This window comes from Hyla sarda, chromosome 3 (genome assembly GCF_029499605.1).
Source record: "Hyla sarda isolate aHylSar1 chromosome 3, aHylSar1.hap1, whole genome shotgun sequence".
NCBI lineage: Eukaryota > Metazoa > Chordata > Amphibia > Anura > Hylidae > Hyla > Hyla sarda.
The window spans coordinates 314,044,967-314,066,902 of NC_079191.1; the positions used below are offsets into that span (position 1 = coordinate 314,044,967).

General features: G+C 45.2%; 1 pseudogene; it reads left to right on the forward strand.

Annotated features, from left to right (window-relative positions):
* Window positions 1-1,947: 1,947 nt before the first annotated feature.
* LOC130361058 (probable ubiquitin carboxyl-terminal hydrolase FAF-X) overlaps window positions 1,948-21,936 on the forward strand; it is a 39,577-nt pseudogene continuing 19,588 nt past the window's right edge.

Below are 21,936 nucleotides of genomic sequence, written 5' to 3' on the forward strand. Positions count from 1 at the left end.
TCCTACCTGGCCGGTCTATTTTCCGGTTTTAGCGGCGAGCGCTGCATTTCTTTGTGTCGGCGTCCCGTCTCTTCCAGTGTGGCTGTGAGCTCTGCTGCCGCCGTATCTCCCTCCCCTGGGCGCATTCTCTCGCGTGTTACTCGGGAAGGGGGCGGGTCGGAGGTGGCATCTGACGTCACCTCTGTCTCTAAGATAGGATTCCCCTTTTCTGTGCGCGCTCTCCGCGCCCTGCTCATGGAGGGGGCGGGTCGGAGGTGGCGTCTGACGTCACCTCCGATCCTTTGTTTCCTACCTTAATTTTAAGGTTTTGCCCTTAAATATTTAATGTTCTTTATGTGGGAGTTTTAACTCCTTCATGGCTTCTGAGGCTAATAAGCCTCTTTTATTATTTCTTCTTGTTATGAGAAATTTATACTGAATCCTCCCACATTGGGAGGGTCTTAGGGCCCAATTAGTGCATGGGCTCTATATAAGCCCGCTCAGTAGGTCCAGGCGGTAGGGAGCGGTAGTGCTGCTTGTTTTGCAACAGCCTACTTCTATCTAAAGAATTGCTATTAAGCCTTGCGGCTTCTTAGCTTGCTACTATTTCTGCGATTTCTTTTGCTGCTTTTTTTGTGCTTTCCTTCTGGTAAAGCTCTTTGCTACTGGATTAACATAGTTTTTCCTTTTTTTCTCTTTTTTGTCTCTAGGGATGACATTTTGGCCTCTTGTAAGACGGCTAGTTTACCCATTAATTTCCTCTGTGATGCCGCCCCTCAACAACTTAAGTTGGCCTCTAAAACCATGGCCCTTTCCTCTGCGGGGTGTCGCCCCTTATGGTTGAAGCCATGGAGGTCTGATACCTCCTCAAAGCACACCTTGTGTGCCATGACATACGAGCCTGGCATTCTTTTCGGGACTGAGCTCGACCGCATTATGGAGGGACTGTCTGATCGGAAGGGGAAATCCCTTCCTCAGCAGTCCTTTCGTGGTCGAGGCAAAAGATATGGAGCCAGATCTGGCTCCCAAACCAGACCCCAAAAAGATTGGGGGTCCCAAAAGCAAAGGGGCTGTAGACGCCCCAGGGATTCCAAGGGTGGAAGATCCTCGGCGCCCTGACTACGGGCCTCCTCGAGGCTCTTGGATTCCAGCCAGTGCTCCCATTCTATCCCCACTTCCCTTCCCGTCTCTTCCTGTAGGTGGATGTCTCCACCATTTCTTAGAAGCTTGGAGGACTCATATCCAGGATCCCTGGGTCCTCCGAATTATTTCGGAAGGGTACAAAGTGATCTGGAGGATACTCCTCCAGACAAATTTGTAGGAACCAGACTTCTTCCTTCCAGCAAACAAAAGGTTTTGGAAGCCTATATTCTGGAATATCTCTAGATGGGTGCCTTGGAGGAAGTTCCCTCTCAAGACCAAGGGGCGGGCATCTATTCTCCAGTGTTTCTGGTTCCCAAAGCCACAGGAGATTTGAGGATGATCATAGACTTAAGGTTCTTCAACCAGTCTATCAGACGGAAGCATTTCCGAATGGAAACCATTCAGTCAGTTATCAATCTTCTTATGCCAGGGGACTTCCTGGCAACCTTGGACCTCAAGGATGCTTATCTTCATATCCCCATCCATCCTGGGTCCAGAAGATTCTTAAGGATCGCTGTGCAAATTCAGGGAGTTCTAAGACACTATCAGTTTGTCGCCCTCCCATTTGGGATCTCTTCGGCCCCTCATACCTTTACCAAGGTAGTAGTTTCTGTGGTAGCCGCCCTAAGACTTCAGGGACTGTGTATAGTCCCTTACCTAGACGACTGACTTCTCAAAGCCTCCTCCCAAGCGATCCTTTCCCAACACATTCAAACTGCTGTTTCCTTTCTCCATCAATTAGGCTGGATAATCAATTGGAACAAATCCAATCTCCAACCAGCCACATCTGTGAGATGCCTGGGTTTTATGATAGATTCCGTAGCGATGACTATTCATCTAACTCCAGAAAGGAAGCTACGGGTACCGGACACAGCCCAATCTCTCTTAGTTCCCAAGCGGGTAACTCTCCGCTATCTAATGAAAATGTTGGGACTAATGTCTGCACCCGTGGATGCGGTAGCCTGGGCTTTGTGGCACCTACGTCCGCTCCAGTCGGAAGTACTAGCCAAGTGGGATCACAGTCCAAGGGGACTAAATTCTGTGCACTCCCTGTCTCCTCAAGTCCGGTCCTCTGTACGTTGGTGGGCTCACCTCCAGGACGGAAAATCTTTGATCCAACCTGTTTGGATCATACTTACCACAGACGCGTCCCTTGTAGGTTGGGGAGCGCATCTTCTGGACATGACGGTCCAAGGGACTTGGTCCTCTCAGGAGAGGTTATTATCCTCGAATCTCCTAGAGATCCGGGCCATCAGACTAGCCCTCTTTCACTTTGCTCCTCACATTCAGGGCAGGGCTGTGAAAGTCCAGTCAGACAGCATGACGGCTGTCCTTTATATCAACAAACAGGGAGGCACAAAGTCACAAAGTCTCCTGAGAGAGATAGGTGTGATTCTGGATTGGGCAGAATTGAACCTCACCCACTTATCGGCCGTTCATATCCGGGGTACTCACAATGTAATAGCAGATCGCCTGAGCAGAGGCCTTCCAACCGGAGAGTGGTCTCTCCATCCAGACATCTTTTATCAGATCACGCTCAGGTGGGGCATGCCAGAGATCGATCTCATGGCAACGAGGTTCAACGCCAAGGTGGACAGATTCTGTTCCGTCTACAGAGAGGACAATCCCTTTGCGGTAGATACTCTGTCAATCCCTTGGAGGTTCAGGCTGGCCTACATCTTCCCTCCTACTTCCTTGATCCCGAGGGTATTGATGAAAATCAGGCAGGACCAAGCCTCGGTGATAGCCATCATTCCATATTGGCCCAAAAGAGCTTGGTTCACCCAACTCATTCAGATGAGTCAGGTTCAATTTTGCAGGCTTCCCCCAGAGCAAACAATAGTGTCAGGGGACACTCACAGCTGCTCCAACATACAAATGTTCAACCTGACAGCCTGGAGGTTTATCGGTCCCTTCCAGGAGTAGAAGGGATTTTTAGGGTCGGTCTTGAGAACATTGTTGCACTCCAGATCTGAGGCTACAACTAGATCTTATGGAAGAGTATGGAGTACATTCTCATCCTGGTGTCGGCTACGCCAACTGTCTCCAAAGGATCCTACCATTCCTGCTATTCTGCAATTCCTGCAAGATGGATTAGACAAAGGACTATCTCCTTCCACCCTACGAGTGCAAGTATCAGCTATCTCGGCTTTCCTCAATAAGTCTCTTTCTCAAGACCCCCTAATTAGAAGGTTCCTGAAAGGAGCCTCTAGAATTAAACCTACTATAATTCGACCCATCCCTACTTGGGATTTATCGGTCGTGCTCAGGGGGTTATCATCTCCCCCCTTTGAGCCTTTAGAGGAGGTGGATTTAAAATTCTTTACACTCCAGGTTACATTTTTGCTGGCCATCACTTCTGCAAAACGAGTCGGTGAACTCCAGGCTTTTTCCGCCTTTGAGCCTTATATTCAGTTCCTCCCAGATAGGGTTCTTCTTAAGTTTTTACCCACTTTTATTCCCAAAGTGCCAACATTTACTAATATCAACCAGGTTATTTCTCTTCCTGTGTTAGCTCTGCTCAACTCCTCAAAAGATTCGAGAGGCCTTTGCACCCTCGAGCTGTCGAGATGTCTCAGGATCTACCTGGATTGATCCAAGGAATTCCGTAAGGATGAAAACCTTCTAATCCTTTTTTCTAGTGCCCGTAAGGGACACGGGGCTTCCAAACCAACTATTAGTCGCTGGATTAAGGAAGTCATTCGGGAGTCTCATGTTTCCCAGGGTCTGGAGCCCCCTGAATTTGTTAAAGCTCACTCTACTAGAGCAATAGCTACTTCTTTTGCAGAAAGAAGCTCGATTCCTTTGGAACTCATTTGTAAATCTGCTTCTTGGAGTTCTCACTCCACTTTCATCTCTCATTATAGAGTTGATTCCAGAATAGCTAGCTATTCCTCATTTGGGCGGTCAGTATTATCCTCCGCCAGGCATGAGTGCCCTCTCATGGGGGTATCTACTTGCTAAATCCCCATCTGTGCCACTGGTTAGAACGTAAGGGAATCGTTAATTGCTAACGATAATTTGTTTTCCCTTAGTCCTAACAGTGGCACAACAATCCCTCCCTTACTGACTATTCTTTTCTTCTTCTACTTGTAATTACACAAGGGGGTGGAGTTCCTTTCCCCTACTTATAGGGGGGGGGGGGAGGGTCTGTTTCTTTGTTTTATTAGATTGTCAATAAATTTCCACCGGTCCTAACCAGTCCACGGGGGGCGGAATACCCCATCTGTGCCACTGTTAGGACTAAGGGAAAACAAATTATCGTTAGAAATTAACGATTACCCCCTCCCTCGCCTTCTTCCCATAGGACCTGTGATGATGTCCTCCTTATGTGACCAGTGATAAGTTGGGGGCAGAGCTGAGCCATGCAGGATAGAAGAAATAATGGCTAAAGGACCTGTGTGATGCTGTGGAGGGAGCATGGCTGAGCTGGAGTAGAGGTGGCATGTCACCCCAGTAGTAAGGTACATGAGAAAGGTTTATTTTATAGTGTGCCACCCCAGTAGTGAGCTAATGACATGAGGAGGGGGTTTGTTTCAGTGTGTCACCACAGTAGTAATGTAATTACATGAGAAGGAGGTTTTTTACAGTGTGCCAGCCAAGTACTAAGGTAATGACTTGAGAAGGAAGTTTATTAGTGTGTCTCCCAAGTACTAAGGTAATGACATAAGGAGGAGGTTTGTTACAGTGCATCATCCCAGTATGAAGAGGAGATTTGTTACAATGTGAGGAACATGTGGGTAATGTGATGGATATGGGGGCGATGTGAGCATTATATTTTGGACAATGTGAGTGAATATGGGAGCAATGTGAGTGACTGTGGGGACAATGTCAGGGAATGTGGGGCAATGAGAGGGGCTTGCAATATTGGGGTAATATGGTGACAGGGAAGGTTCCCCAGGACAAGTGCATAGCAAATGTGATGCCAATATTTAAAAAGGGGTCAAAAGGTTACCCCGGGAATTATAGGCCTGTTAGTTTAACCTCCATTGTATAAAAATGGTTTGAGGGTTTTCTAAGGGATGCTATTTTGGAGTATCTTGATAAAAATAAATGTATGACCCCATAACAGCATGGCTTTATGAGGGATCGGTCCTGTCAAACTAACCTGATCCACTTTTATGAGGAGGTGAGCTCCAGACTGGACCAGGGGAAATCGCTGGATGTCCTATATCTGGATTTTTCCAAAGCATTTGATACGGTGCCACATAAAAGATTGGTGAGTAATTGGGTAAGTAACTGGCTTAGTGATAGGAAACAGAGGGTGGTTATTAATGGTACTTATTCTGATTGGGTGACTTTTCCAAGTGGGGTAACACAGGGGTCAGTTGTGGGTCCTGTTCTATTTAATATATTCATTAATGACCTTGTAGAGGGGTTGAATAGTAAAGTAGAAATCTTTGCAGATGGTACTAAACTCTGTAAAGTGGTTAACACAATAGAGGACTGTGCACTGTTACAAATGGATCTGGATAGATTGGAGGTTTGGGCTGGGAAGTGGCAAATGAGGTTCAACACTGATAAATGTAAGGTTATGCACATAGGGAGGAAAAATCCAGGCTGGGATTATGTATTAAATTGGAGAACACTTGGGACGACTGGCATGGAAAAAGACTTAGGCGTCTTAGTCAACAGTAAATTTAGCTGTAGTGACCAGAGATGGGCAGCTGCTGCCAAGGCAAATAAAACCATGGGGTGCATCATTAGGGGCATAGATGCCCATGACAAGTAAATAATTCTACTGCTGTACAAATCACTAGTCAGACCACACATAGAATACTGGGTACAGTACTGGGCACCAGTGTACAAGAAAGATATAATGGAGCTGGAGAGGGTTCAAAGACGGGCAACTAGAGTAATAAACAGAATGGGAGGACTACAGTACACAGAAAGATTAGCAGAATTAGGGTTATTTAGTTTAGAAAAAAGAAGGCTTAGGGGAGACCTAATAACTATGTATAAATATATCAGGAGGCCTTACAGAGATCTCTCCCATGATCTATTTATACCCAGGACTGTATCTATAACAAGGGGACATCCTCTACGTTTAGAGGAAAGAAGGTTTCTACACCAGTACAGATGGGGGTTCTTTACAGTAAGAGCAGTGAGACTATGGAACTCTCTGTCAGAGGAAATGGTCATAGTGAACTCTGTAAAAGAGTTCAAAAGGGGTCTGGATGCATTTTTGGAGAGTAATAACATTGCTGGTTATGTATAGTAGATTTATAGGGACAGAACGTTGATCCAGGGATTTATTCTGACTGCCATATTTGGAGTCGGGAAGGAATTTTTACCTCTAGTATGAGGTTTTTTTTTTTTGCATTCCTCTGGATCAACTCAGTAGGGACTCTAACATAGGGTTATAGGTTGAACTTGATGGACTCTGGTCTTTTTGCAACTTTATGAACTATGTTACTATATTAATGTAAGGGGTCTGCTATATGGTGGCAATGTGATAGGCCTGCTATATGAGGACACAATATGGGCACTATTACTGTGTGGAGCAATACACATGAATAGTTTGTATAAGGGTGAGACTTGTGCTTTAACAAGGAGTCTAAAATGTTTGTCCGGCAGATTCCGTGAAGATGAGTCAAGTGAAAATGTCTTCATGATGCCCCAGGCAAGGTATAGAAGAAAATGAAAAGTGAACAACTCTGATCAGATGTCACTTGTGAGTCCATACATGTTACTATAATCACTTATACAGTCTTCAGAGCCTGTATAGATCTAATATCTACCAGTGCGAATGTTGTTCTCTAAATAGTATAGTGCAAAAAACAAGTGGGTGGGGCCAAGGGGTAATGCCGAGGGCAGAAAAATGCCTAAGGTGGCAAAAATACTTGCACCAGCTTTGAAGAAATGCAGAACTACAGCTCCAAAACAATTGGACTTTTGGTATTTTCAGAATTGGGACAGATAGGTGAGAAATACAGCACTTTTATGTTGTTGTTTTTTTTCCTGATGTCGGAATACCGCTTTAAACTTTCAGCTTGCTGGTTGCACATGCTGAGTTCCAGCACTCTGATGCTCAGCAGTGAGGAAACACAATATGAAATGCACAACAGTGTGGACACTTGCTCTTCAGCAGCTAGTGGATTACAGGTGGAGGAGAACAGTATGGAAAAGATATCAGCAATAAATGATAATAGTTGTAGGCTGCTGTTGAAGCCATGTCTACTCTTGCTGCGCTGAGAAGGAGTGCATAGAGAGAAACAGTATGGCATATAAAGTACATGTTAATCCAGGCACAGCATGATTTTTGTCTATGAACTGAATCTGTTCATGCAGCTGAGCCCCATAAAAAAGATTGTATGAAATTTAAAAAATCATGGCTGCTTTCTCTCAGGAACAGTATCAGTATTGCACTTGGGCTGTGGGCAGTATTGGACCTCAGCCCCATTGAGTTAAAAGGGGGCTGAGCAGGCAATGCCACACAATACTGCATCTGTCCTGGGGGGAAAAACTGCCATGCTGTCTTGTCACACGTGACCCCAGTTTTTGGATATGGAAGTTATATACTTTGGCATATTGTCACGATTCGGCTGGCTGGAGGTGGATCCTCTGTGCCAGAAAGGGATTGGCGTGGACAGTGTCGGTGAACCGGTTCTAAGTTGCTACTGGTATTCACCAGAGCCCGCCGCAAAGCGGGATGGTCTTGCAGCGGCGGTAGCAACCAGGTCGTATCCACCGGCAACGGCTCAACCTCTCTGACTGCTGAGATAAGCGCGGTACAAGGGAGTAGACAAGAGCAAGGTCGGACGTAGCAGAAGGTCAGGGCAGGCAGCAAGGATCGTAGTCAGGGGCAACGGCAGGAGGTCTTGAACACAGGCTAGGAACACACAGGGAAACGCTTTCACTGGCACAATGGCAACAAGATCCGGCAAGGGAGTGCAGGGGAAGTGAGTCGATATAGCCAGGGACCAGGTGGAAGCTAATTAGGCTGATTGGGCCAGGCACCAATCACTGGTGCGCTGGCCCTTTAACTCTTAGAGAGCTAGCTGGCGCGCGCGCGCCCTAAGGAGCGCGCCCTAAGGAGCGGACAGCCGGGGACCGGGACGGGTAAGTGACTTGGATGCGATTCGTGAGCGGGCGCGTCCCGCTATGCGAATCGCATCCCCGCCGGCAATGTCAGTGCAGCGCTCCCCGTCAGCGGGTCTGACCGGGGCGCTGCAGAGAGAGAGAGACGCCGTGAGCGCTCCGGGGAGGAGCAGGGACCCGGAGCACTCGGCGTAACACATATCTTGGTGTATGCCCAAGATATGCCACAAATATCTGATAGTATATAGGATAAATGCAGTATTTTTTTTTTTCATCTGCTGTTTTTTGTTTAGGAAATTACCTCTGATGTGTCTTATCTATATACACTACATAAAATGTGCTTAAGATGTATTAACTCAAATAAATAAATGTAAAAAACGAATTCTGAGCATTCGGACTGCATTTTAATCAGTATGGAAATGCTTTCAATAATTACAATGGGGGAGATTTATCAAAATGTGTCCAGAGGAAAAGTTGCCCATAGCAAGCAATCAGATCGTTTCTTTCATTTTTAACAAGGCCTCTGCAAAATGAAAGAAGCAATCTGATTGGTTGCTATGGGCAACTGGGCAACTTTTCCTTTGCACAGGTTTTAATAAATCTCCCCAAATAGTCTTAAGTTTGGCTTAATGCAGATAATTGTAGGCGTAATGTGGTATTATGTATTTAGGTGTGCATGAGCATTACATAGTGTAAAATATTATTCTGTTTGCCAAATAATCTATCAAATAATTATCATACATATCAGGCATACATATTCTAGAGAGAACCTTTATAACATTTTACAAATGGCACAGGTTGCTTAAAGGGGTACTCCGCTGCTAGACATCTTATCCCCTATCCAAAGGATAGGGGATAAGGTGTCTGATTGTGGGGGTCCTGCTGCGGGGACCCCCTGTGATCTTCCGCAGAACCCGGCATTCAAAACAAATTATGTCACAGCCACACCCCCTAGTGATGTCTCACCATTTCCCCCCATTTATGTTTATAGACATGAATGGAGGGAGTGTGGCGTCGCAGGGGCGTGGCCGTGATGTCACAATCACGGCCTCTGACTCAAATGTTCAGAAAGCTCACCATAAAAAGTCATTCTCACCTGCTTATTGAGTACAGTGTACGCAAGCAAAACATGCAATTCATGCACAACCGAATGCAGTTTAGCTTAAAATATTTCCAATTCATTAAGAAATTACTAACCTGTAACAGTGTCTACCTGAACGCTCCTCCAGGGCAAGAACATTTGATGTCTGAAGAAATAACAATGATTGGTATACAGCTTTCTGCTAAATTCTTGTTCACTACAGTATTCCATACAAAGAAAGTTGTCCATGGGCCTGCCACTGACTGGTATGATGCATTGTGCATCTTGCTCCGCCATAGCAAGAATGTTCGCTATTGGTTTGCACGTGGTGTTCTTTTTGCTTTTTATCTTTTTAGGTGCCCTAGTGCTGAAGTTAGAGGAGCTTTTAAAAAACTTGTAGTACTTATTGCAAATTTTTCTTCGCAAAATGGACCCTGTACTTTACCCTTTGCCTCACCTGGACCATCAAGTCAGACTTATGATAATTTGAGCCTGAGTGATCAGTTGCTAAGGGCCGTCTTGAACCTTCTGAGAAGAGAAGTGTCTGAGCATGATCATTTTCACGGTGAGCGCTCCGGTCCCGCACCCCGATCGTGCGCGTTCACCATTTTGTTCTCCCGGCGGGACCGCAATTCGCATCGCGGGATGCACCCGCATGCGAATCACGGCCCGTTCATTATCTGCTGCTGCCCATCTCTCTGTTTCTCTGCGCACACGCCCCCTAGGGAGCGCGCGGCACATTCTCTAGATTTAAAGGACAAGTGCACCACTAATTGGTGTCTGATCCATCCCATCCTTTATTTAACCCTTTAAGGACTTAAGGAAAATTTTCACTGTAGGACCCGGACATTTTTTTGAATATCTGACCACTTTCAGTTTAAGCATTAATAACTCTGGGATGCTTTTACCTTTCATTCTGATTCCGAGATTGTTTTTTCGTGACATTTTCTACTTTATGTTAGTGGTAAAATTTTGTCGATACTTGTATCATTTCTTGGTAAAAAAATTCCCAAATTTGATGAAAAAATTGAATTGAATTTTTTTTACTTTGAAGCTCTCTGCTAGAGATGAACGAACTTACAGTAAATTCAATTCGTCACGAACTTCTCGGTTTGGCAGTTGATGACTTATCCTGCATAAATTAGTTCAGCTTTCAGGTGCTCCTGTGGGCTGGAAAAGGTGGATACAGTCCTAGAAGACTCTTTCCTAGGACTGTATCCCCCTTTTCCAGCCCACGGGAACACCTGAAAGCTGAACTAATTTATGCAGGATAAGTCATCAACTGCCGAGCCGAGAAGTTCGTGACGAATCGAATTTACTGTAAGTTCGCTCATCTCTACTCTCTGCTTATAAGGAAAATGAATATTCCAAATAAATTATATATTGATTCACATATACAATATTTCTACTTTATGTTTCCATCATAAAGTTGACATGTTTTTACTTTTGGAAGACATCAGAGGGCTTCAAAGTATAAAAGCAATTTTCCAATTTTTCACAAAATTTTCAAAATCGAAATTTTTCAGGGACCAGTTCTGTTTTGAAGTGGATTTGAAGGGCCTTCTTATTAGAAATACCCCACAAATGACCCCATTATAAAAACTGCACCCCTCAAAGTATTCAAAATGACATTCAAAAGGTTTGTTAACCCTTTAGGTGTTTCACAGGCATAGCAGCAAATTGATGGAGAAAATTCAAAATCTTCATTTTTTACACTGGCATGTTCTTGTAGACCCAGTTTTAGAATTTTTACAAGGGGTAAAAGGAGAGAAATCTTCCTAAAATGTGTAAGGAAATACCTCATATGTGTATGTCAAGTGTTCGGCGGGTGCACTAGAGGGCTCAGAAGGGAAGGAGCGACAGTGGGATTTTGGAGAGTGAGTTTTTCTGAAATGGTCTTTGGGAGGCATGTCGCATTTAAGAAGCCCCTATGGTGCCAGAACAGCAAAAAAAAAAAAAACACATGGCATACTATTTTGGAAACTACACCCCTCAAGGCACGTAACAAGGGGTCCAGTGAGCCTTAACACCCCACCGTTTCGCAACTTTTTGTTAAAGTTGGATGTGTAAATTATTATTTTTTTCACTAAAATGCTAGTTTTCCCCCAAATTTTAAATTTTTACAAGGGATAATAGGACAAAATGCCCCCCAAAATGTGTAACCCCATCTCTTCTGAGTATGGAAATACCCCATGTGTGGACGTCAAGTGCTCTGCTGGCGCACTACAATGCTCAGAAGAGAAGGAGTCACATTTGGCTTTTGGAAAGCAAATTTTGCTGAAATGGTTTTTGGAGGGCATGTCGCATTTAGGAAGCCCCTACGCTGCCAGAGCAGCAACCCCCCCCCCCCCACATGGCATACTATTTTGAAAACTACACCCCTCAAGGAAAGCAACAAGGGGTACAGTGAGCCTTAACACCTCACAGGTGTTTGACGACTTTTTGTTAAAGTCGGATGTTTTCACCAAAATGCTGGTTTTCCCACAAATTTTAAATTTTTACAAGGGGTAATAGGAGAAAATGACCCCCAAAATTTGTAACCCCATTTCTTCTGAGTATGGAAATACCCCATGTGTGGACGTCAAGTGCTCTGCTGGCACACTACAATGCTCAGAAGAGGAGGAGCACCACTGAGCTTTTGGAGACAGAATTTGGTTGGAATAGAAGTCGGGGACCATGTGCGTTTACAAAGCCCCCCGTGGTGCCAGAACAGTGGAACCCCCACATGTGACCCCATTTTGAAAACTACACCCCTCACAGAATTTAATAAGGGGTGGAGTGAGTATTTACACCCCACTGGCGTTTGACAGATCTTTGGAACAGTGGGCTGTGCAAATGAAAAGTTATATTTTTCATTTTCACGGACCACTGTTCCAAAAATGTGTCAGACACCTGTGGGGCGTAAATACTCACTGCACCCCTTATTACATTGCATGAGAGGTGTAGCTTCCAAAATGGGGTCACATGTGGGGGGAGGTCCATTGTTCTGGCTCTATGGGGGCTTTGTAAACACACAAGCCTTCAATTCCGGACAAATTTTCTCTTCAAAATCCCAATGGTGCTCTTTCTCTTCTGAGCATTGTAGTGCGCCAGCAGAGCACTTTACATTCACATATGGGGTATGTTCTTACTCAGAAGAAATGGGGTTACAAATTTTGGGGGGCATTTTTCCTATTTTTCCTTGTGAAAATGACAAATTTTGGGTAACACCAGCATTTTAGTGAAAATTTTTATTTTTTATTTTTCCATCCAACTTTGAAGAATTTTCATTAAACACCTGTGGAGTGTTCAGGCTCACTATACCCCTTGTTACGTTCCGTGAGGGGTGTAGTTTCCAAAATGGGGTCACATGTGGGTGTTTCTTTTTTTGCGTTTATGGCAGAACCGTTGTAAAATCAGCCACCCCTGTGCAAATCACCAATTTAGGCCTGAAATGTACATGGTGCTCTCTCACTCCTGAGCCTTGTTGTGCGCCCGCAAAGCATTTTACGCCCACATATGGGGTATTTCCGTACTCAGGAGAAATTGTGGGGGTCTTTTTTTCCTTTTTACACCTGTGAAAATAAAAAGAGGCAACACCAGGATGTCAGTGTAAATTTTTATTTTTTTTACACTAACAGGCTGGTGTAGCCCCCAACTTTTCCTTTTCATAAGGGGTAAAAGGAGAAAAAGCCCCACAAAATTTGTTGTGCAATTTCTCTGGAGTATGGGAGTTTAGGGCCCATATGTGGCCCTAAACTGTTTCCTTGAAATACGACAGAGCTCCGAAGTGAGAGAGCGCCATGCGCATTTGAGGACTAAATTAGGGATTGCTTTGGGGTGGACATAGGGGTATTCTACGCCAGTGATTCACAAACAGGGTGTCTGCAGCTGTTGCTAAACTCCCAGCATGCCTGGACAGTCAGTGGCTGTCTGGAAGTGCTGGGAGTTGTTGTTTTGCAACAGCTGGAGGCTCCATTTTGGAAACACTGCCGTACAATTAGTTTTTCATTTTATTGAGGGGGACGGTGTAAGGGGGTGTATATGAAGTGTTTTACCCTTTATTATGTGTAAGTGTAGTGTAGTGTAGTGTTTTTAGGGTACATTCCCACTGGCGGAGGTTTACAGTGAGCTTCCCGCTAGAAATTTGCGCTGCGGCGAAAAATTTGCCGTAGCTCATACTTGAAGCAGGAAACTTACTGTAAACCTGCCTGTGTGAATCTACCCTGTACATTCACAAGGGGGGGGGGACCTCCAGCAGTTTCAAAACTACAATTCCCAGCATGTACTGACAGACGTGCAAGCTGGGAGTTGTAGTTTTGCAACAGCTGGAGGCACACTGGTTGGAAAACCTTCAGTTAGGTTCTGTTACCTAACTCAGTATTTTCCAACCAGTGTGCATCCAGCTGTTGCAAAACTACAACTCCCAGCATGTACTGATGCTGGGAGATGTAGTTATGCAACAGCTGAAGCTACGCAACTACAACTCCCAGCATGCCGAGACAGATGTTTGGGCATGCTGGGATTTGCAGTTTTGCAACATCTGGAGGGCTACAGTTAAAGACCACTGCACTGTGATCTCCAGATGTGGACCTCCAGATGTTGCAAAACTACAAATCCTAGCATGCACAGACAGCAAACTGCTGTGTGGGCATGCTAGGAGTTGTAGTTTTGCAAGATCTAGAGGGCAGTATAGAGATCACTGTGCAGTGGTCTCTAAACTGTAGACCTCCAGCTGTTGCAAAACTGCAAGTCCCAGCATGCCCAAACAGCTGTCTGGGCATGCTGGGAGTTGTAGTTTTGCAACATCTGGAGGGCCACAGTCTCAGACTGTAGCCCTCTAGATGTTGCTAGACAACTTACCAGCTTCCGTCGGGTCCAGGGAGCCATCCTCTTCTGCCGCACGACATCGCCGCCAGCGCCGATCACCGCAGCCGATCGCGTCCCGCAGCCTACACCGACAGGTAAGTGGCCACCTCACTCCTATCCCTTCAGGGGGATCGTAGGTGTCTAAGACAACTGCGATCCCCCTTATATTCCGGGTCACCATAGACCTGTATGACACGGAATCGGCGCAAATCGCAAGTGTGAATTCACTTGCAATTTGCGCCGATCGCCGACATGGGGGGGGGTGTCTGATGACCCCCCTGGGCATTTGCGTGGGGTGCCTGCTGATCGATGCCTGCGTACGCCTGGTACGCCCTGGGTCCTTAAGACCCAGGTACAGAAGGCGTATGCATACGCCCTAGGTCCTGTACTGGTTAAGCCAGCTCCTCCCCCACTTCCCTGCCGGATCTTCAGTGCCCCAGCCTGAGATTAAGCGTTCCTCATAGCCTGTTTCCCTTACCCGTGTGTCCAGACCTTCCTGCTACGTTATTTGACTACACACCTTTGCCGCCTGCCTTTACTTCCTGCTAAGTTTGACTACATTTCAGCCTCATCCTCCGGTACCTTGTCTTGCCCAGCTACCTGTGTGGTCGAGCCATGTCGGGGATAGCGAACTGGGTGTTACCTGCCGCAGCAAGCACATACTGCCTTGCGGCAGACTCTGGTGAAGACCAGCGGCACCTTAGATTCCGTTCCCCGATACGGTCTGAGTCATCTGCCACACAGGTTATGGGATCCACATCCAGCACCGTAAAAGCAAGATCCGGCCATGGATCCCGCTGGGGTTCCTCTGCCTGATAATCCGGATCTCGCTTCTATCGTGGCGCTCCAGGTGCAGCAGTTGGCCCAGCAGGCACAACGGTTAAGTAGGTTGTCTGCCATGATGCAGCAGTTGCTATCTGCTCCAACAACAGCCGCAACAGCCTCCTCCTTCTCCAGTGCTGCCTCCCGCTCCTGCAGTCGTCTGAAGGGGATCCCAAGTCCTGTCGTGATTTGAACACATGGCGGAACAGTTCCCTACAGAACGAGCAAAGGTGGCCTTTGTCATCAGTCTCTTAACTGAAGGGGCCTTGGCCTGGGCGACCCCACTTTGGGATCACAGTGAAGCACTCACAACTTATCTCCAGGCTTTTCTGACGGAATTTCGTGGTGTCTTTGAAGAACCAGCTCAAGCTTCCTTCGCTGAGATGGCTTTGCTGAGCCTTTCTCAAGGCAACTCCTCTGTGGGCGAGTATGCCATTCGATTTCATACCCTGGCATCAGAGTTATCATGGAACAATGAAGCTCTATGAGCCACTTTCAAGAGAGGACTATCTAGTCAAATCAAGGATGTTCTCGCTGCCCAGGAATTGCCATCCAGCCTGAATGAACTCATACACTTGGCATCCCGGATAGATGTCAATTTCTCTGAACGACATGAGGAATTTCGCCAAGAAAGGGAGCCTGCACGACCTCGGCGCTTTCCTCGTCTGGCACCTGTCTTCCAGCAAACACTGCAACCTTCTATGTTGCCTCACGCAGTGGAGGCTATGCAGGTGGATCGGTCTCGCCTTACCCCGCAGGAAAGAACTCGCAGATGAACTGAGAATCTTTGCCTATACTGCGCCAGTGCAGATCACTTCCTCAAAGATTGTCCTCTGCGTCCACTATCACAGGGAAACGCTCGCACCTACGGTATGTGGTAGAGGCCTCCCTAGTTGTAAATACCACCTCTCCATGCTTGAATTTGACAGTCCAGCTTTCTCTTCCCTCCATAGAGACTATTTCCGTTCTTGCCTTCCTGGACTCTGGTTCCACGGGAAATTTAATCGATGCCTCTTTAGTACATATATCTTGTAGTAGGTATCCTCTGTATCGTCTGCCAGTATTCCGCCTTTTGAAGCCTCTGTACATCTCTTCGGTCAACAGAGAAAAATTGGACTGTAGAGTCTTATTCCGCACAGAACCCTTATCTATGCAAGTTGGAGTTCTGCATATGGAGAACTTGTCCTTCTATTTACTTCCCCCTTGTACCTCCACTCTGTTACTTGGCCTTTTCTTGGTTGCAACTACATGCTCCGCATCTTGATTGGAAGACTGGAGAAGTTCTTCGTTGGGGAACCTACTGCTATAACAACTGTTTTCATACCCTTCCATCAAAGTTGATGTCTCCTACTACTTCTCTGCCCAGTCTGCCTTAATTCCTTCTGGACTTTGTTGACGTCTTTAGTGAAAAGCAAGATGAAATTTTACCACCACATCATCTCTACGATTGTCCAATCAACTTATTGCCCAGCACCACACCTCCTCGGGGCAGAATTTACCCTTTGTCTATTCCTGAAACTCAGGCCTGTCTAACTATATCCAAGAAAATCTACAGAAAGAATTTATTAGAAAGTCGTCCTACCCTGCCGGAGCCGGATTTTTCTTTGTGGAGAAAAAAGACGGGTCTTTGCGACCTTGAATTTACTACCGCAGCCTGTATAAGATTACTGTAAAGAACCGCTATCCACTTCCATTGATCTCAGAGCTATTTGATCGTCTATGTGGTGCTATAACGTAGGGCCTATAATTTGATTCGCATCTGAGAAGGGGATGAATGGAAGACTGCTTTTAATACTCGTGATGGACATTTCAAGTATCTTGTGATGCCATACGGACTTTGTAATGCTCCAGCAGTTTTCCAGGAGTTCATTAATTGTATTTTTCATGACCTTCTATACTCCTGTGTTGATGTTTACTTTTATGACATACTCATCTACTCGCCCAATGTCCAGTCTCATCGTTCTCACCTCCGCCAAGTTTTACAGCGTCTCCGAGAAAATCATCTCTATGCTAAACTTGAGAAATGTACTTGGCCACGTCCTACTGGCTTGAAAGCTATTCAGCACTTTCTCGGCAGTTTATTCCTCACTACTCCACTTTGGTAGCTCCCATCGTTTTCCTTACCAAGAAGACTGCTAATCCAAAGGTCTGGACTACAGAGGCTGAAGAAGCTTTCAAACAGTTAAAGTCCGCCTTTGCTTCTGCTACTGTTTTATCTAGACCCGATCCTAGTAAGCCATTTATCTTGAAAGTGGATGCTTCTTCAGTTGGAGCAGGTGCAAGGTGCATTCTTAACGCAAAAGTCTTCTAAGGAAAGAACTGCAACCTGCAGATTTTTCTTGAAGACCTTCTCCCCTGCGGAGAGAAATTATACCATCGGAGATTGCGAGCTCTTGGCCATAAAGTTGGCTTTAGAAGAATGGCGTCACCTCTTGGAAGGCTCTGTACATCTGCTAACTATCTATTCTGAACAAGAACTTGCTCTATCTCCAGTCTGCCCATCGTCTCAACCCCCGGCAGGCTCCTTGGTCTCTGTTCTTCTCCAGATTTGATTTCTTTATCGACTTCCGCCCTGTAGAGAAGAATCTTCGCGCTGATGCTCTGTCTAGATCCTTAGATGTATTAGACCAGAAGTCCCATCCTAAACATATTATTCCTCCTGATTGTCTCATCTCTGCAGCGCCAGCAAGTCTTCAGCACTTGCCTCCTGGGAAGACTTACGTATCTCCCCGTTTAAGACTCGAAGACCTGAAATGGGGTCATTCCTCTCTTCTATCCGGTCATGCAGGAATACGTAAATCCTTGCAGCTCATCTCCCGACAGTACTGGTGGCCTACTTTAAAACAGGATGTCGTTGATTTTGTCCGTTCTTGTTTGGTCTGTGCACGGAATAAACCCTCGTTCCAAGCCTGCTGGTCTACTACATCCTTTGCCAGTTCCAGAGCAGCCCTGGACCGATATTGCTATGGACTTTATTACTGACCTTCCTTCTTCTGGTGGCATTTGGGTTGTAGTGTACCGATTTTCTAAAATGGCTCATTTTGTGCCTCTACCAGGATTACCATCTGCACCGCAGCTGGCCAAGTTATTCCTTTGCCATATTTTCCGCCTTCATCGATTGCCTTCTCATATTGTCTCTGACCGAGGTATCCAGTTCGTCTCTAAGTTCTGGAAGGCTCTCTGCTCACATCTCCAAGTTAAATTGGATTTTTCATCAGGTTACATCCACAATCCAATGGACAATTCGAAAGGGTGAACCAGTTCTTGGGAGATTATAAATGCCATTTTGTTTCCGCTCGCCAAGATGACTGGGTGGATTTACTACCCTGAGCCAAGTTTTCTGACAACCATAAGGATTCTGAGTCCACTGGGAACTCACCCTTCTTTGTGGTTCATGGACTTCATCCTCGTCCTCCTCTTCCCATGGCTGATGAACAAGTGCGGAATTTTGCCTCCATCTTGCATAAGACTCGTCACTCCCTTCTATATGCCACTACCTGTATGAAGTCGCAGGCGGACAAAAAAAGACACCCTCCTCCTGAATTCTCTCCTGGGGACAGAGTATGGTTATCTTCCAAATATATATCTGCTTTAAGGTACCTTGCTATAAGCTGGGACCTAGCTATTTGGGTCCTTTTAAGATCAAGAAACGTTTAAAACCCGTGGCTTATTCTCTCCATCTGCCTTCCTCTCTCTGGACTCTGAATTCTTTTCATGTATCCCTCTTGAAACCTGTCATCCATAACCGCTTCTCTAAAAAAGACATCTCTCCTATTCCCATCTCAGATACCTCTGATGTTTATATTGTCAAAGAAATTCTTGATTCCAAGTTTATCAGAGGTAAGCGTTTTTTCCTTGTGGATTGGGAAGGATTTGGCCAGGAAGAAAGGTCTTGGGAGCAACAGAACAACACTTTAGACCATGACCTCTTCCACAAATTTTGTCCTAAAAAAAGAGGGGGAGACCAAAAGGGGGTTACTGTCACAGCGAGTATGCGAATCGCGGCCCGTTCGTCACCTGCTGCTGCCCAGCTCTCTGCTTCTCTGTGCGCACACCCCTGCCTCCTAGGGTGCACACGTGGCGCCTTCTCTTGATTTAAAGGGCCAGCGCACCACTAATTGGTGTCCGGTCCATCCCATACCTTATTTAAGCCAGCTACTCCCCCACTTTTAACTTTTATGCTAATAGCAGTGGATGAAGGGCCTGGTCCTCTAATCAAATATCAGTATGCTGTATTGGGCAAATTGTACACTGTAGTGTCACAGCTAATCTGGTTTTGCAATGTATCATCGCATAAGCTGTCCTCTATAAATGGTAACCCACCACCTACTAACCCCTATGGAGATCCCAATTTATCATAGCCTATAATGCCACTGCAGCAGAATGTAGATGAACTGTTGTTTTTGAAAACCAGTTAAGTAAAAAAAAATTTTGATGACTGTAGCAAACCAACAAACTTCTATGATTTTGTAGTTGGGAAAATCCACAGTTCTTTTCTACAGTTCAATAATTGCAATTAAAAACCTGAACATGTGAACACACCCAAAGAAAAGTAATCATCCACCACAATGCACAACTTATAGTATATTCGGTATAAAGACCCTTTCACTTTATCACAAATTGTTATGTTGAAGCTCTGTATTTACACTCAATACCCTATAATAAGAACATGAAAACCGAATTTTTAAATTTTAGCAATTTAAAAAAAAAAAGACATACATATTTACACCATTTGCTATGATCTTTCCTGTTCTATTCTGCTTTCTGCCAAACGCCAATACTGAGGTGGAGTGACTTGGAGGGGGTGGGTGAGGGAAAAACAAGGAGAACCATGTAGGACTTGCCTGCAATTACAGGCCTTCAACTCGCTTATTTAAAAGTCAGCTCGTTCCCCCCTGGCCAAAGCCCCCTGCCCACCGCTAACTGCCCCCACTCTGAGCCTCAGCCCGTATCCCAGGCTGCTCAGCCTGTATGGAGAGACGGAAACCAGTGGACATGTTATGCAATGGTCTCTGCAAAGCGTCTTGTGTTTGAGGTGGAGCTTCGTAGAACAGACATATGCCGGCTTTTCATCTTTATTAAAGGGACTATAATTACTTCTCTTACAACTGCTACATAAACAGACAAAATTGCAAAGATCTGCCCTGTGTCGAGTATGACAGCCACGACCCATGGCTCTTCAGTTGGAGGGAATAGAAACCATGGCCAGGCTCCCGATGGACAGTCCTAGACTCTACTCCAACAGAATCAGACCTCCTCACCTGATTCTTCCAATGAGAACTCCCCAGTCTGCCCTCCAGATAAGAAGGCACAAGAGGTTGCACCTCCGTCCCTCGAGGATGAGGAACCTGCTTTTCCTCACACTGACCTGGCTAAGCTGGATGACATGATCAACAGCCCTCGTTATGTTGTTCCAGTTTTGTTAAAAGGTGAATTAGAAGTTATTTGAGAAGCTGCAGTTTCCAGCTGGCAGAAGATGAGCTGTTTGCCTGTCCTCCTGACCCAAGGTCTCCAAAGGGTTGGTTAGTAGACCTCATAAATAAGTTTGGCACATTTAACGGGTTCCAGATCCTGCATTCAGATTGCTTTTTGAATGGCTCCACATTAAATGTGCAAATCATTGTAGCTCTCATAAAGCCATTTGGAAAGTTCTATGATTTTTTTAACTTTCTTCAAATAAAACAAATTAACTTTCTTCCAATTATACAAATGGTTCCTCAGTTTCTGGAAAATTTTATTGATGATGAATATAAAAAAAAAAGGAGCAAAGAATGAAGCCAAAAATTATGCCCTCTCCATGAAAATAAAATCCCTTTAAAACCTTGCTTCCTGTGATCCCAGGTAGGAAGAAACTGTCAAAAATGTAGAAATTTTTAGGCTTAAAATTAAACTTCGAAACTTCGGTTGTTACAAATTTCATCCTGTAATGGAAAAATGAATGCACTTAATAAAGTTAACAAAGTTATATCAAATTTATCTTACTACCCGCACAGACATGGCAATCCCAAAGAGAAGAAGTGGTTGACGGCAGAGCGGATGGTGGAATAGATTCAGCAGAACAATATCCTGTCTATTGTTTTGCGGGATAGTCTTCATCAGCCACAGTGGAGAAACTGGAGAAAATTCTTAGATTTGTCATCAAAGAAAAAGCCCTAACCTTGCAAGATCTAGACAACATTTGGGCAGCACTGGCAGGAAAACATGAAGCCATTGTAAAAAAATGTCCTTGACTTGCTTGCTAAGCTGGCATGGGATTTCTCACCCAGAACAACTTGACCACCTCTTTGATTGTTATAAGGCTAGTTGGATGAATGCAACTAAAAAACAGATGAAAAATAGTTGGAGCTGCTACAACGACTAGCAGATGATGACAAGGATGGAGTAAAGGCTCATAAAGTGTTGAATCTTTTATGGAATTTAGCTCACAGTGATGATGTACCTGCAGATATAATGGACCAAGCCCTGAGTGCTTACATTAAAATTTTGGATTACAGCTGCTCGCAGGATCGAAAAAATTCAATGGATAGATTGCTTTATAGAAGAACTCTGCACAAATGACAAAAGGGTCATTCCAGCACTTAAACAATTAGGGAAATTTGCAGTTTATTTGGTGAGGCACCTCAAAACTTAAGTCAGACACAGCGCAGCTCACATGTGGTCTACCACCATGATTTAATCAACCAGCTACAGCATAACCATACCCTCGTCACTTTAGTTGCTGAAAATCTCCTCCTACATGGACAGTATGCGACAGTACTGAAAAGAACATGGGGAGTATGACCCTCAGACTGTGAAGCAAGGAAATCACTATAGCCATGTTTAAGAAGTTCAAGAAAAACAAGATTTCTGTTAAAGGATGGTCAGCGCTGGTTATGTGCCCCTCAGGTGAAACAAATTTGGAAGTGTTTAGCCGAAAATGCTGTGTACCATTGTGGTCAGGAAGCTTGTTTTATGTGGTATTTCAAACTGATGGGTGATGAGCCAGACAGGGCGGGTGCAAGGATATTTGCCACCCTAGGCGA